At 44.1% G+C, this 15,151-nt stretch overlaps 1 long non-coding RNA gene across 1 annotated transcript; it reads left to right on the plus strand.

The window, feature by feature from the left end:
• The first annotated feature begins 11,596 nt into the window (after positions 1-11,596).
• LOC115416524 (uncharacterized) lies at positions 11,597-12,194 on the plus strand. Its single transcript, XR_003934991.1, has 2 exons — positions 11,597-11,707; positions 12,074-12,194. It is a non-coding gene; the product is annotated as an uncharacterized LOC115416524 (long non-coding RNA).
• Positions 12,195-15,151: the final 2,957 nt, after the last annotated feature.

Genomic DNA, 15,151 nt, shown 5'->3' on the forward strand with positions numbered 1-15,151 from the left:
CAGTCCAGCTGGGATTACAAGGAGGACAATTAATACTGACAAACAAGAACTGAAACTATGAATTATGAAAGAGCTGCAGCATCTGAAACTGACCACAGTGAACATGTGACACAAACAGAACCACAGTGCTGCAGTTTCACAACCACAGTTTTTTCTGCTATGGACTGGGATTGGCTCTGTCAACTCAACATAGATTTTTATTAGTAAGTTGGGTTTTTTTTTTGTTTTTTTTTGTTTTTTTTAAGCAATTACTGGAAATTTCAGGTAACCCCATTTGAATTCCAGGTGACCCCACGTGGGATCCCAACCCCGAGGTTGAAAAACACTGAAGTATATGTTGAGGAGCTGCTGTATCAAAATGAGTTGGCTTCCCCCAGATATTAGAGTCAGGATATATTTATTTTATGATTCCCTTCCATTCCTCTTTTCTGTGGTTCAGCGTTTAAATACCTTTTTATCAGATTTGATGGTTTTAGTCACAGTGTCTTCTACCCAAAAAGTGTTCTGCTTTTCTTCCACAAATGTGGGAGCGATGGTCTGAAATTGCGTTAAAATGTACAAACAGTGATATTCTCTTGGCTGGCACCCCTAAACCTCTGATCCTAGAACCGCCCCTGCTGTAATGCATTACTTTTGTAACATGTTACTCCCAACACTGAGTACCAGGTCTGTATTTGACAATGAGTCGACTGTGTCTCTTCACAGTCTTATGATAAGATCACTGTGTTATTCAGATGAGGATGGAAATGATGGCCGTTGCAGGTTACTTGTTAAATTTTCCAAGGCTGTGATCTCTTTTTTGTCGTCTGTGAAATATATGTTTATTTAATCAAATCATATCCGGCAGTTTGTAGCAGATGGATGGTGTAGTTACAGTTTGTCCTTTGCAAAAAGCAGAGTTTGTAGTTGGTTACAATGCTTTATAGGATCCTCAGAGACCTCGTTTTACAGCAAATATGGATGAAAATGTCCAAGTCCAACTTTTCTCCTGCAACTTAATCACATTCTTTCCTGTGTGTATGCTCAGTGTGTTCCAGCCTTCATCCATTTACAGAACTTCTGTTTGTCCCTAGTGCAGTTGACACTTGAGGATATGACTCTACATACACATTGGTTAAATGCATTCAAATACAGATTTTCACAAACGCAATCAATTCATTTCAGTTCCCTCTCTTATTTCAGTTTGTCCAAACAACTCTGATTGTGAAACTTAAAAAAAAAAATAGTAGAACGAATTTAAGATTTTATCCATTTGATCACATCCTCACAAGGTCACTGAAGTACACCTAATTTGAGATATTGGAGCATTACAAACCAAAAATAAATGAGTTGAGGACCTGGAAAGCTCCCCAGCTGGAACTCAAAAATAGCACATTTACTCTTGATCTGAAGTATGAACCATGACAAGATCGGATGTGTCATAGTCTAGCAGCTGGAAAGAGATGATGGAGAAGATACTGACAGCTGAGGAGAATGAGGAATCAGCAGAAAAGGAAAACAGTACAAGTAACTAAAACCTAATGGTAGTGATTGAAAAGTAAGACAGTCTAACAGTATGTTCTATAGAATGAGTTAGAGACTTGACCAAGGCTAGCTTCACTCACACACCAGAAGAATAATAAACAACCTACGGTTATCCGTAACATTCACAGCTGTGTTTGCTACCACATGGTCTGGCCATAAAAGGTCCCAGTATACTAAGAAGTGTCCTAATCAGTGTAGCACTACTTTAGTTCCATGTACAGTTACAATCTTGTGTGGATGATGGGAGAGTCTGACTGCTGTGGAAAGTCTTCTCCAGTCCATCCTGTAGATCCAGTGGGGTTCAGATCTCAGCTCTGGTTCAGGTACATACAGTAGGACAAAAAAGTATTTCTTCATCCACTGGTTGTTCCAGTTCTCCTCCTAAAGATGACAGAGGTCTGGAATTTTCATCAGAGGTCCACTTCAACTATGAGAGACAAAACATCCAGGAAATCACATCGTAGGATTTCTAAAGAATTTATTTGTAAATGATGGTGGGAAAATCAGTATTTGGTCAAAAACAAAAGTTCAGCTCAGTCCTTTGTAACAGACTCTTTGTTGTCAGTGCCAGAGGTCAGAGGTCAGAGGTCACAGGTTTCCTTCAGTCTTCACAGGTCTGCTCACACTGGAGCTGGTATTTGGTCCATTCCTCCCTGCACATCTCCTCTACAGCGCTGAGTTTATGGGCTGTCGCGGGGGGACACACCCACTGTCCACTCCCTCCACAGATGTTCTATGGGTTGAGCTGTGCAGGACTGGCTAGGCCACTGCAGGACTGGACATGCTTTGGACGGAGCCGCTCCTTGGTTGGCCCAGCGGTGTGTTTGGGATCATTGTCATGGAAGACCAGCCACGTTCCATCTGCAATGATCTGACTGATGGAAGGAGGTTTGGGTTCAGGTCTCACCACACATGGCCCCGTTCATTCTGCCCTGAACATGGATCAGTGGTCCTGTCCCCTTTGAGCAAAAACAGCCCCAAAGCAGGAGGTTTGCACCCCCATGCTTCACAGGAGGTCTGGTGTTCTGGGATGAACCTCAGCATTCTTCTGCCTCCAAACACCACCAGTTGAGTTTGGACCAAACAGTTCTATTTTGGTTTCATCTGATCACATGATCTTCTCCCAGTCCTCTTCTGGATCCTCCATCTGCTCTGGGTCAAACTTCAGACGGACATGCCTGCACATGGGCTGGCTTAAGCAGGGGACACGCCTGGCCCTGCAAGGAGCACGAGTCCCTCTGGCCCTAGTGTGGTACTGATGGGAGCCTTTGGTACTTTGGGTCCCTGCTCTCTGCAGGTCATTCATCAGGTCCCTCTGGGCCTAGTGTGTACTAATGGGAGCCTTTGGTACTTTGGTCCCAGCTCTCTGCAGGTCATTCATCAGGTCCCTCTGGGCCTAGTGTGGTACTAATGGGAGCCTTTGGTACTTTGGTCCCAGCTCTCTGCAGGTCACTCATCATGTCCTCTGGGCCTAGTGTGGTACTGATGGGAGCCTTTGGTACTTGGTCCCAGCTCTCTGCAGGTCATTCATCAGGTCCCTCCGTGTACTTCTGGATTTTTGCTCACTGTTCTCATGATCATTTTGACCCCACAGGATGAGATCTTGCGTGGGGCCCCAGATCCAGGCAGATCATCAGTGGTCTTGTATGTCTTCCATTTTCTTCCAGTTGCTCCACAGTTGATTTCTTCACACCAACCTGCTTGTCTATTGTAGATGGACTCTTCCAGCCTGGTGCAGGTCTACAGTTTTCTTCCTGGTGTCCTTGGACAGCTCTGTGGTCTGGTCCATGGTTGAGATTGAGTCTGACTGAGGCTGTGGACAGGTGTGTGTTCTACAGAACCAGTTCAAACAGGTGTGTGTTCTACAGAACCAGTTCAAACAGGTGTGTGTTCTACAGAACCAGTTCAAACAGGTGTGTGTTCTACAGAACCAGTTCAAACAGGTGTGTGTTCTACAGAACCAGTTTCAACAGGTGTGTGTTCTACAGATCCAGTTCAAACAGGTGTGTGTTCTACAGAACCAGTTCAAACAGGTGTGTGTTCTACAGAACCAGTTCAAACAGGTGTGTGTTCTACAGAACCAGTTTCAACAGGTGTGTGGTTCTACAGAACCAGTTCAAACAGGTGTGTGTTCTACAGAACCAGTTCAAACAGGTGTGTGTTCTACAGAACCAGTTCAAACAGGTGTGTGTTCTACAGATCCAGTTTCAACAGGTGTGTGTTCTACAGAACCAGTTCAAACAGGTGTGTGTTCTACAGAACCAGTTCAAACAGGTGCGTGTTCTACAGATCCAGTTTCAACAGGTGTGTGTTCTACAGAACCAGTTTAAACAGGTGTGTGTTCTACAGAACCAGTTCAGACAGGTGTGTGTTCTACAGAACCAGTTCAGACAGGTGTGTGTTCTACAGAACCAGTTCAAACAGGTGTGTGTTCTACAGAACCAGTTCAGACAGGTGTGTGTTCTACAGAACCAGTTCAGACAGGTGTGTGTTCTACAGAACCAGTTCAGACAGGTGTGTGTTCTACAGAACCAGTTCAAACAGGTGTCATTAATACTGGGAACCAGTGGAGGACAGAAGAGCTTCTGAAAGCAGAAGGTCCAGCTCTGGGACAGACACAAATCTGGTTGGTTTGTGGGGAACAAATACTTATTTTCCACCATAATTTACAAATAAGTTCTTTAAAAATCCTACAGTGTGATTTCCTGGATGTTTTTCCCTCTTTTGTGTCATAGTTGAAGTGGACCTCTGATGAAAATTACAGACCTCTGTCATCTTTAGGAGGAGAACTGGAACGGTCAGTGGCTGACTAAATCCTTTCTTGCCCACTGTACACCATTTCCACAGGTAGACTGGCCACGACACTATAACCAAACCAGATGAGGCCAGTGATTGGTGGCTTTGTCCAGTCTTTACACTTTGTATCAAAGTGATGGTTGTTGAAGAAATGAGCAGCTGCTCAGTGCATCAGCCAGGGTTAAAGACTGAAACATATTACTCGCTGTAGTCTTCATGAAGGAGGAGGGAGTTCGGGTGTATGTTGTGATCCTCTGTGTGTTTGCTTTGGTTTTATTTGAGTATGAACATCCTGACAGCGGGGGCTGGTGGAGATCCACAGCCCGACAGGAGCCTCTCCATTACTGTACACTGTCCATTGTACTGAGCCAAGGCTAGTTAGCATTAGCTAGATAGGCTAACGCAGCTCCTCAGCTGTAAACATACCTGTCTCAACAAATGCATAAGTCTGCAGTGGCTTTGCTCTAATGCTGTACTGAATGAAACTCACAAATGCCACAAAGTCACTTTTAATTCACTTTTCAATCCTTTTTACTTTGTCTTTTTCCTCCGCTCGCCAGCGTACCGCTCAAACATGTCCAATGCCACACACCTGGTCTAGGGTGACGTAAGTGTTCTGAGTCGTGTATTCAACACAAAGCTAAGTTCTAACTGTTTAAGCAGACAACTGGAAAAAAACAACGGCAGACTTTAAAAAAAACTAACTTTGGCCGTTTTTCAATACGCGTTCTTCCGTTCTCTTGAAACATCATCAGTTGCGGCCCAAGTTCTGTTCCAATTGCAAGTTTGCATAAACCAAGAACTCATGGAATGTCTGGATGTTGTTCTTGTCTGCTAGCTTAAACCAAGGATGCACTGGGTGGTGACTCCTGCAGACTTGACTGGGAAATAATTCCCAAGATGCAGTTTGTGCCGGCTCAAGCTATGAGTCCCCCTGCTCAGCTGGGAGCCGGACGACAGTGCATGGCTGAACCCACGAAATGCATTACAGGTTTGAAAAATATACAAAATATATAAATGACATGTAAACGCTAGTACAAAGGTATTGAAATCAAATCGAGTGGCACTGTGGTGATTTGAGGGAAATCTGTTAGGGAGCAGATGGTGTAAATACAGCAGAGAGGGAGGAGAGTTCACAAATACACAACCGTTCCAATTCTAGATAGACCTGCGTTCTTGGGAAGTACGTTCTCTGAGACCGTTCTTAAATAGAACGTACTCTGCATTCTTGGTATTGAGAATGGCTTATATCTTTTATGTAAGCATAGCCACAACATAAGCTATCTACAGCCTAGGGCTCAGTAGTCCGACAGGGGGAGGGCTCTAAGTGGCACAGCACCAATCATAGAACATACAAATCAGCCAATAACAGACCTCCACTAGGTCATTACCAAATAGGACTCTGCTTTCATATAAACATAAAATCATACATCTGTGCTGAAACAACACATTCTGTTTATTAATAATGCATCCTTCACTATTTTGCTCCAAATCTGGTGGAAATGTTGGTTGGTTCATGAGATGGTGGAAAGGTTCCTAAAATACTTTATGTAGAGGTAAAGAACTAGTGGTGTGGTATTTTAAACCAGACAAGATTTCCCAGAACACATCACTCCATTTCCATCACACTGTCTGTTTGCAAGAGGAAGGAGAAACTTAACAAGATATCATTAACCCTCTGGTGTCCTGTCCTCCAAGGCCCTAACTGATCACCTAGTGGGCCTTTTCGGCACACTTGTGGAATAACGTACAAAAAAAATCATACAGTTTGTTTTTAATTCTTTTACACTTTTTTCTATTTCATCAACTTGAGCCGTAAATAAAAATACCAAATACTCAATAATTGTCACATTTTTTTAACCCTTTAAATGCCGTGTTTGTAATGGAAACAAAACCATTTTTTTGATGCAAAAAACACAAAAACATTTTTTTTTTTCCATATACTACATAAAAAGTGGATCACATATTATTAGATTTTTTTCATCCTGGCATATGTCAATGATTAACTCCAACACGGGTTAATTTGCATTATTATTATTTTTGGTGCTAGGTCAAATGTTCAAAAATACTAGCATCTGTCAGCAAGTGTGCATAAAATGAACACCTATAAATCAAAATATGAAATATTATATATTGATTTATTTTTCTGCTGTAATTTGATTTTATTTTTGTAAATCCAGGTCAGCCCTAATCATACAGATCAAATGTTAGAAATAGTGCGTTTTCTGCACACTTGGCAGACAGATGCTAGTCTGGTCATTTTCTTTTGTTTACAATGTGCACATTTGAGTTGGTGGACAGAATTTTAAAGATCGTGCAAAAATGAACAACTTTTGAATTCTAACCTTATTTAAATTGTGAAAAATAATATGAAGTTTTTTAAAACGAAGTGCAAAGTGTGTGTAAAAGGCACACCTGGACACCGGAGGGTTAAACTATATATAAACTTGTAATAAAGAAAGCCTGCTCTCTGTGGTAGCTCAGAAAACCCACAGTCTGTCTCTGCCTAATGCAAACTATCATTCCATATAAAGATAGAACAAACCAACTGAGACTTCACGGGGTCCAGCACATGCTCCTTTACATACTTTAAAAAAACCGAATTAAACAGTGCAGCATTCCAATGCTATTAAAGATAATTGAGAGGGTAATCCCTGTTGGGTGCTTCTCTCTCCACTGACGATGATTGTGGGTTTTGACAACCACAGTTCATTAGTGGGTATTAGGATGAAGCTCACAGGAGACTGCATTGTCAAAGAGGCGTAATATCTTCCTCATTACAGAAGGTATCAAATGCACCGACACACCACCCATAGGTCTTCATTTCATTATGCCCTAGTTACACTCTCTGGGGTAAAAATGTAGATGTGAAATGCACCTGTAATAATTTCCACCAGGCAGAGGAAGCTGTTCCCTGCAGCTTTCACATGTCATGAGGCTGATGGTAGAAGAAAAGAAAGAATTATTTTATTTAGAGCTTCCCACGAAGAGGACATAGAAACAGTGTTTAAATTAGACGAGCCCAAATTCTGTCTGAAGGGACAAATATGACTGCAGTCGCATTTCCATCCACCCTCAAATATAACTTGTGCATAAAAATAAAAATGTACCGAATGGAAAAACGACAATTTTGCCAAAGTCTATTTTTCAATTACAAGTTTTTGCGCTGGCAAGAGGTGGTTTTTCAGGCGTAGCACAAATGGTACATAATACAAAACTGCAATGGAAAGAGCTTTTCACAACTAGAGTCAGAAAAAAAAACAGATGTTAACGTGCGTTACAACAAGCAAAGAAGAAGAAACATGTATGTGTGGACACACCAGGAAACCGCATCATTTTGAATTTAGTAGGAGATAGAGGGTGAATATATATAATAATAAATATATCTGTAAATCAAACACCATATTTACGTTCGTCGCCCATTTTATGGAATGACTTCTCGTGTCATCTCCCAACAAATAAACAAATCATTGCATTTGTGATTTAATGGAAAAAACCGACATTACACACTTCTGTTTTTTTGACATTTAGTAAATATCGGTAAAGTTTTGAGCAGACGTCCAATGGAAAGTGACTTGTGTGAAGGGCTACAGTAAATCTTTTTACATGAAGAAAAGAAATATTTGAATCTAAAATAAAATTGTATTTCCTGATTCAAATATTCACTGTTTATATGTTTTTAAAGCAGTGGAGGTGTGCTCAGGAGGTTTGCATTGTTCTGTGTGTTGGAATGGAATTAACCTGGTATTGTTTTGTTGTTTTGATCAGTAGAACCATCCACCAAGAAAGACTCATTCCAATTTCCATCATCTTCCATGTCTCACAGTTCCCACTACGTCACTGCCAAATGGTATTTTTCCCTCTCTCTAAAGAGGACAAATAAGATGATTAAGACAGAAGTGGATCATTCTGGACAGCACTTTTCCATGGGGCAGACTCAGAAGGCTGACACTGGATCCATCATTCATTCACACACTGTGGTGGTGGTGGGATAACCTGTGACCTGGGGTGTCTTGCCCAAGGACACAACAGCACACCGTTGGGACAGGGCAGCCTTTAAACTGCCAACCCTCTGGTTATTGGACACCTGCTCTACCTCCTGAGCACAGCCGCCCCACTTGGAGGTCTGACGTTCCCAGGTAACACAAGAATGGAATTCTGTTTTCTGCCACAGTACAGCGAATATGATTCATCTGGATGGTTTTGAGGATCTTTAAAACACACAGAGGAATAAATACTGATTTGTAAGAGATGCAGCATGATGTGCGAAGAGGTACAAATTAAAACTCTAACCCAAGGAAAAACAGTCTTCAGCGTGGACCACACTGTAAAAAAAAAAAAAAAAAAAAAAAAAAAAAAAAAACATAAAAAAAAACTTCTTTTTTTTTCTATTTCTCATTATGGCATTCTTTTTCTTATTACCACATTTTATTTCTACTTTGAAGAACAACCGTTTGAAGACATTTGTGCATCGTGCAGCTTTCTAGTATTTACATGTATTTTTGTTCATGTCGCCGGAGTTACGTACAATGTAACTCCATCATTTGTCTAATGTCACCTCTCATGTCATGGATTTAACCCACACATTTGAACTAACCATTCTTTTTTATGGTAAGATAATATTTACTGCCGCGCCAATTAAACACCTTAAAATGGAATGTCAGTCATCACATGTAGCCTATTTAGTCCATTCAAAACACTGGTGTTTCAGAATAATACCATAAACAGAACAGAGCCAGTCTGTTGAACGACTCTTTTCAGTGAACGACTCCTGATGAACGACTCCCTTCAAAGAACCAACAGTCCCATCACTACACCACTGTCAACGTTCCATACTGGAATCTACGCAGTCCGTGCCCAGGGCCCATCAATGTTCCCTCCGAACCCCCCCCCCCCCCACCCCCAACACGGTGCCAGACCGTTCTGCGGAGAATCCGATCAGACAGACCAGAGTTCAGCGGATCACTGACTGGAGTTACACCGTCATGGTCAGTCTGTGTCAATGCTGCATTTCCACTACGTGGTATCGACTCGACTCGACTCGGACGTTTGCATTTCCTTTACAAAAAGGACCTGGAATCTGGTACCTGGTCCTAGTTTTTTGGAATCTGGTACCTGGTCTTAGTTTTGTGGAATCTGGTACCTGGTCCTAGTTTTGTGGAATCTGGTACCTGGTCTTAGTTTTGTGGAATCTGGTACCTGGTCCTAGTTTTTGGAATCTGGTACCTGTCTTAGTTTTGTGGAATCTGGTACCTGGTCCTAGTTTTGTGGAATCTGGTACCTGGTCCTAGTTTTGTGGAATCTGGTACCTGGTCCCTAGTTTTTTGGAATCTGGTACCTGGTTCTAGTTTTTGGAATCTGGTACCTGGTCCTAGTTTTTTGGACTCTGGTACCTGGCACTAGTTTTTTGGAATCTGGTACCTGGTCCTAGTTTTTTGGAATCTGGTACCTGGTCCTAGTTTTTTGGAATCTGGTACCTGGTCCTAGTTTTTTGGAATCTGGTACCTGGTCCTAGTTTTGTGGAATCTGGTACCTGGTCTTAGTTTTGTGGAATCTGGTACCTGGTTCTAGTTTTTTGGAATCTGTACCTGGTCCTAGTTTTTTGGAATCTGGTACCTGGTCCATAGTTTTGTGGAATCTGGTACCTGGTCCTAGTTTTGTGGAATCTGGTACCTGGTCCTAGTTTTTTGGACTCTGGTACCTGGTCCTAGTTTTTTGGACTCTGGTACCTGGTACTAGTTTTTGGAATCTGGTACTTGGGTCCTAGTTTTTTGGAATCCGGTACCCTGGTCCTAGTTTTTTTGGAATCTGGTACCTGGTCCTAGTTTTGTGGAATCTGGTACCTGGTCCTAGTTTTTGGAATCTGGTACCTGGTCCTAGTTTTTTGGAATCTGGTACCTGGCCTAGTTTTTTGGACTCTGGTACCTGGCACTAGTTTTTTGGAATCTGGTACCTGGTCCTAGTTTTTTGGAATCTGGTACCTGGTCCTAGTTTTTTGGAATCTGGTACCTGGTCCTAGTTTTGTGGAATCTGTACCTGGTCTAGTTTGTGGAATCTGGTACCTGGTTCTAGTTTTTTGGAATCTGGTACCTGGTCCTAGTTTTGTGGAATCTGGTACCTGGTCCTAGTTTTGTGGAATCTGGTACCTGGTCCTAGTTTTTTGGACTCTGGTACCTGGTACTAGTTTTTTGGAATCTGGTACTTGGTCCTAGTTTTTTGGAATCCGGTACCTGGTCCTAGTTTTTTGGAATCTGGTACCTGGTCCTAGTTTTGTGGAATCTGGTACCTGGTCCTAGTTTTGTGGAATCTGGTACCTGGTCCTAGTTTTTTGGAATCTGGTACCTGGTCCTAGTTTTTTGGAATCTGGTACCTGGTCCTAGTTTTTTGGACTCTGGTACCTGGTACTAGTTTTTTGGAATCTGGTACCTGGTCCTAGTTTTTTGGTACCTCCTCCTCTGAGGTTCCAGGACTGGGGACCAGATCCTAAAGGTGACACTGTGTAAACACTGCAGACCTCTGATTGGTCAGAGTGGTGTGTGTGCCCCGCCCTTTTCCAGTAAATCTGTCAGTAGGTGAATCCACATGATGACAGTCTGTAAAACTACACCATGGTTTGTCCAGGAGGTTCAGACGCAAACATTCAGCAGGAGTTTGACCAGACAACAGGCAACCAGTGAGTTTATCAGCAACTGTGAGCAGAGCACACAGAAGGAACGCACCGCATCGCTATGACGACCAGGGACTGGAAAGAGGGAGGATCTGGAATGGAAAGGGTCTGGAATAGGACCTGGTACCAGAGTGGAAAGGGTCTGGAATAGGACCTGGTACCAGAGTGGAACTGGTCTGGAATAGGACCTGGTACCAGAGTGGAAAGGGTCTGGAATAGGAGCTGGTACCAGAGTGGAACCGGTCTGGAATAGGACCTGGTACCAGAGTGGAACCGGTCTGGAATAGGAGCTGGTACCAGAGTGGAACCGGTCTGGAATAGGAGCTGGTACCAGAGTGGAACCGGTCTGGAATAGGACCTGGTACCCAGAGTGGAAAGGGTCTGGAATAGGAGCTGGTACCAGAAGTGGAACCGGTCTGGAATAGGAGCTGGTACCAGAGTGGAAAGGGTCTGGAATAGGACCTTGTACCAGAGTGGAAAGGGTCTGGAATAGGACCTGGTACCAGAGTGGAAAGGGTCTGGAATAGGACCTGGTACCAGAGTGGAACCGGTCCTGGAATAGGACCTGGTACCAGAGTGGAAAGGGGTCTAGAATAGGAGCTGGTACCAGAGTGGAAAGGGTCTGGAATAGGACCTGGTACCAGAGTGGAACCAGTCTGGAATAGGAGCTGGTACCAGAGTGGAAAGGGTCTGAAGAGGACCTGGTACCAGAGTGGAAAGGTCTGGGATAGGACCTGGTACCAAGTGGAAAGGGTCGGAATAGGACCTGGTACCCGAGTGGAACTGGTCGGAATAGGACCTGGTACCCAGAGTGGAAAGGGTCTGGAATAGGACCTGGTACCAGAGTGAACCGGTCTGGAATAGGAGCTGGTACCAGAGTGGAACCGGTCTGGAATAGGAGCTGGTACCAGAGTGGAACGGTCTGGAATAGGACCTGGTACCAGAGTGGAAAGGTCTGGAATAGGAGCTGGTACCAGAGTGAACCGGTCTGGATAGGATCTGGTACCAGAGTGAAAAGGGTCTGGAATAGGACCTGGTACCAGAGTGGAAAGGGTCTGGGAATAGGACCTGTACCAGAGTGGAAAGGGTCTGGAATAGGACCTGGTACCAGAGTGGAACCGGTCTGGAATAGGACCTGGTACCAGAGTGGAAAGGGTCTAGAATAGGAAGCTGGTACCAGAGTGGAAAGGGTCTGGAATAGGACCTGGTACCAGAGTGGAACCAGTCTGGAATAGGAGCTGGTACCAGAGTGGAAGGGTCTGGAATAGGACCTGGTACCAGAGTGGAAAGGGTCTGGAATAGGACCTGGTACCAGAGTGGAACCGGTCTGGAATAGGAGCTGGTACCAGAGTGGAACCGGTCTGGAATAGGAGCTGGTACCAGAGTGGAACCGGTCTGGAATAGGAGCTGGTACCAGAGTGGAAAGGGTCTGGAAGAGGACCTGGTACCAGAGTGGAAGGGTCTGGAATAGGGACCTGGTACCAGAGTGGAAAGGTCTGGAATAGGATCTGGTACCAGAGTGGAAAGGGTCTGGAATAGGACCTGGTACCAGAGTGGAACCGGTCTGGAATAGGAGCTGGTACCAGAGTGGAAAGGGTCTGGAATAGGACCTGGTACCAGAGTGGAACCGGTCTGGAATAGGAGCTGGTACCAGAGTGGAACCGGTCTGGAATAGGAGCTGGTACCAGAGTGGACCGGTCTGGAATAGGAGCTGGTACCAGAGTGGAAAGGGTCTGGAATAGGACCTGGTACCAGAGTGAACCGGTCTGGAATAGGACCTGGTTACCAGAGTGGAAAGGGTCTGGAATAGGAGCTGGTACCAGAGTGGAAAACGGTCTGGAATAGGAGCTGGTACCAGAGTGGAAACGGTCTGGAATAGGAGCTGGTACCAGAGTGGAACCGGTCTGGAATAGGAGCTGGTACCAGAGTGGAAAGGGTCTGGAATAGGACCTGGTACCAGAGTGGAAAGGGTCTGGAATAGGACCTGGTACCAGAGTGGAACCGGTCTGGAATAGGAGCTGGTACCAGAGTGGAAATGGTCTGGAATAGGAGCTGGTACCAGAGTGGAAATGGTCTGGAAATAGGACCTGTACCAGAGTGGAAAGGGTCTGGAATAGGACCTGGTACCAGAGTGGAACCGGTCTGGAATAGGAGCTGGTACCAGAGTGGAAAGGGTCTGGAATAGGAGCTGGTACCAGAGTGGAACCGGTCTGGAATAGGAGCTGGTACCAGAGTGGAAAGGGTCTGGAATAGGACCTGGTACCAGAGTGGAACCGGTCTGGAATAGGAGCTGGTACCAGAGTGGAACCGGTCTGGAATAGGACCTGGTACCAGAGTGGAACCGGTCTGGAATAGGAGCTGGTACCAGAGTGGAAAGGGTCTGGAATAGGACCTGGTACCAGAGTGGAACCGGTCTGGAATAGGACCTGGTACCAGAGTGGAACCGGTCTGGAATAGGAGCTGGTACCAGAGTGGAAAGGGTCTGGAATAGGAGCTGGTACCAGAGTGGAACCGGTCTGGAATAGGAGCTGGTACCAGAGTGGAGTCGAACCGAATCGAGCCGGTTTCATGTAGTGGAAATGCAGCAAAAGTCTGTGGTCCACGTCAAAGTCAATACAAAATAAAATGAAGGTGATTGTAATTCTTTTAATCTGTGTGTTACACCAGTACGTTTAGCTCAGCTCTCCATTTTATCAACTCTACTGCTTCTAGAATCTGTGGATTCCCAAAGGTCAGCACACCAGTTTATACGAACACTCAACATACTTCAGACCAGGTCTGTCAAACTCATTTAGTTCAGTTCCATATTCAGCCCAGTTTGATCTGCAGTGGGCCGGACCAGTAAAATAATGACTGAATAACCTACAAATAATGACAAATACAAATTTTTCTTTTTGTTTTAGTAAAAAAAAAAAACAAAAAAAACAATTAAATTATGAAATATTCACATTTTACCAAAAAAGATGTGTAACCTGAAAAAAATGAAATTTCATTGGAAAAATTCGTGCAATTGTAACACTCTTCTGCCTGGACTTCTTATTTCTACATGTGCATTTCCACACAGTGTTCCATAAACATTTGGGAACAGGCAGAATATTGTTCAAACTGCACAGTTCAGGTTGTTCATCTGTGTTTTTATTGATGTATTTATTTGTATTTTGTTATGGAAAAAATAGTTTTGTAATGTAAATATTTTCACAGTGTAATGTGATTTTTTTCACAGAATTGTTCACAGTAAATGTGTGTTTGTCATTCTTTCTGGTTTACTGTGTTGTTCTTTTGACTGTAGATCTCATTGGTCTGTATGTGGAACCTGAACCAAAAGCAGTAGTTCAGCCTGGACTGTTCAGGTCAGTTATGCACTTTCATCCTGCAGGGCCGGAATGGACCCTTTGGTGGGGGGGCCAGATTTGGGCCCCAGGCCTCATGTTGACACCTGTGCTTTAGAGTATATGAAACACAGGGTATGTTTGTGTGCACCCAGGGTGTGCAGAAATGGTAGTTTGTGAAAGCCTCCACAGCAGATGGAGGGCTGCAGCCTTGGCTTCCACACATCCCCTTTTCCAGCGTGTACAGGATGTTACTGTGGACTTCATCCACATCTATGATACTATTTACTCTACTGGCAACAGTGTACACAACCAGCTGTGCAGGGGTCTGTGTCATCCTACTAAGGACTAGCTGCTGGGCTCTGTTCACCCATTCACCTTCTGTCATTGTCCATTATCATCATAGCTGCTTTGCATTATGGGATATTTATGCCGATGAAGTAGAATCCAATTCCCACAGAACTCTTTAAATGCTGTATTGCAGGCATACTGTTGTAGCCTCCAGGTTAGTATGGAGTTGAAACGCTGCCGTTATTGTACTGGGAACAGATCATGCTCAGCACTGACACATTTAGGACTTTGTCATTTATGCTCAGATTCCTGACAGACCGAAGCCTCTGCACCGGCTGTGTCCACTTACTGAAGGTCCAGAAGAAACAACGGTCCGTCTGAGTCCAGAGGAGCTTGTGGACCTCAACCTTTGCTTAACACACAGGTGTCAAACATGCGGCCCGGGGCCCAAATCCGGCCCGCCAAAGGCTCCAGTCCGGCCCTGGGGATGAATTTGTGAAATGCAAAAATGACACTGAAGATATGAGCAAGCATTTTAGTTCAG

The sequence above is a fragment of the Sphaeramia orbicularis genome, chromosome 3, assembly GCF_902148855.1.
Source record: "Sphaeramia orbicularis chromosome 3, fSphaOr1.1, whole genome shotgun sequence".
Lineage (NCBI taxonomy): Eukaryota > Metazoa > Chordata > Actinopteri > Kurtiformes > Apogonidae > Sphaeramia > Sphaeramia orbicularis.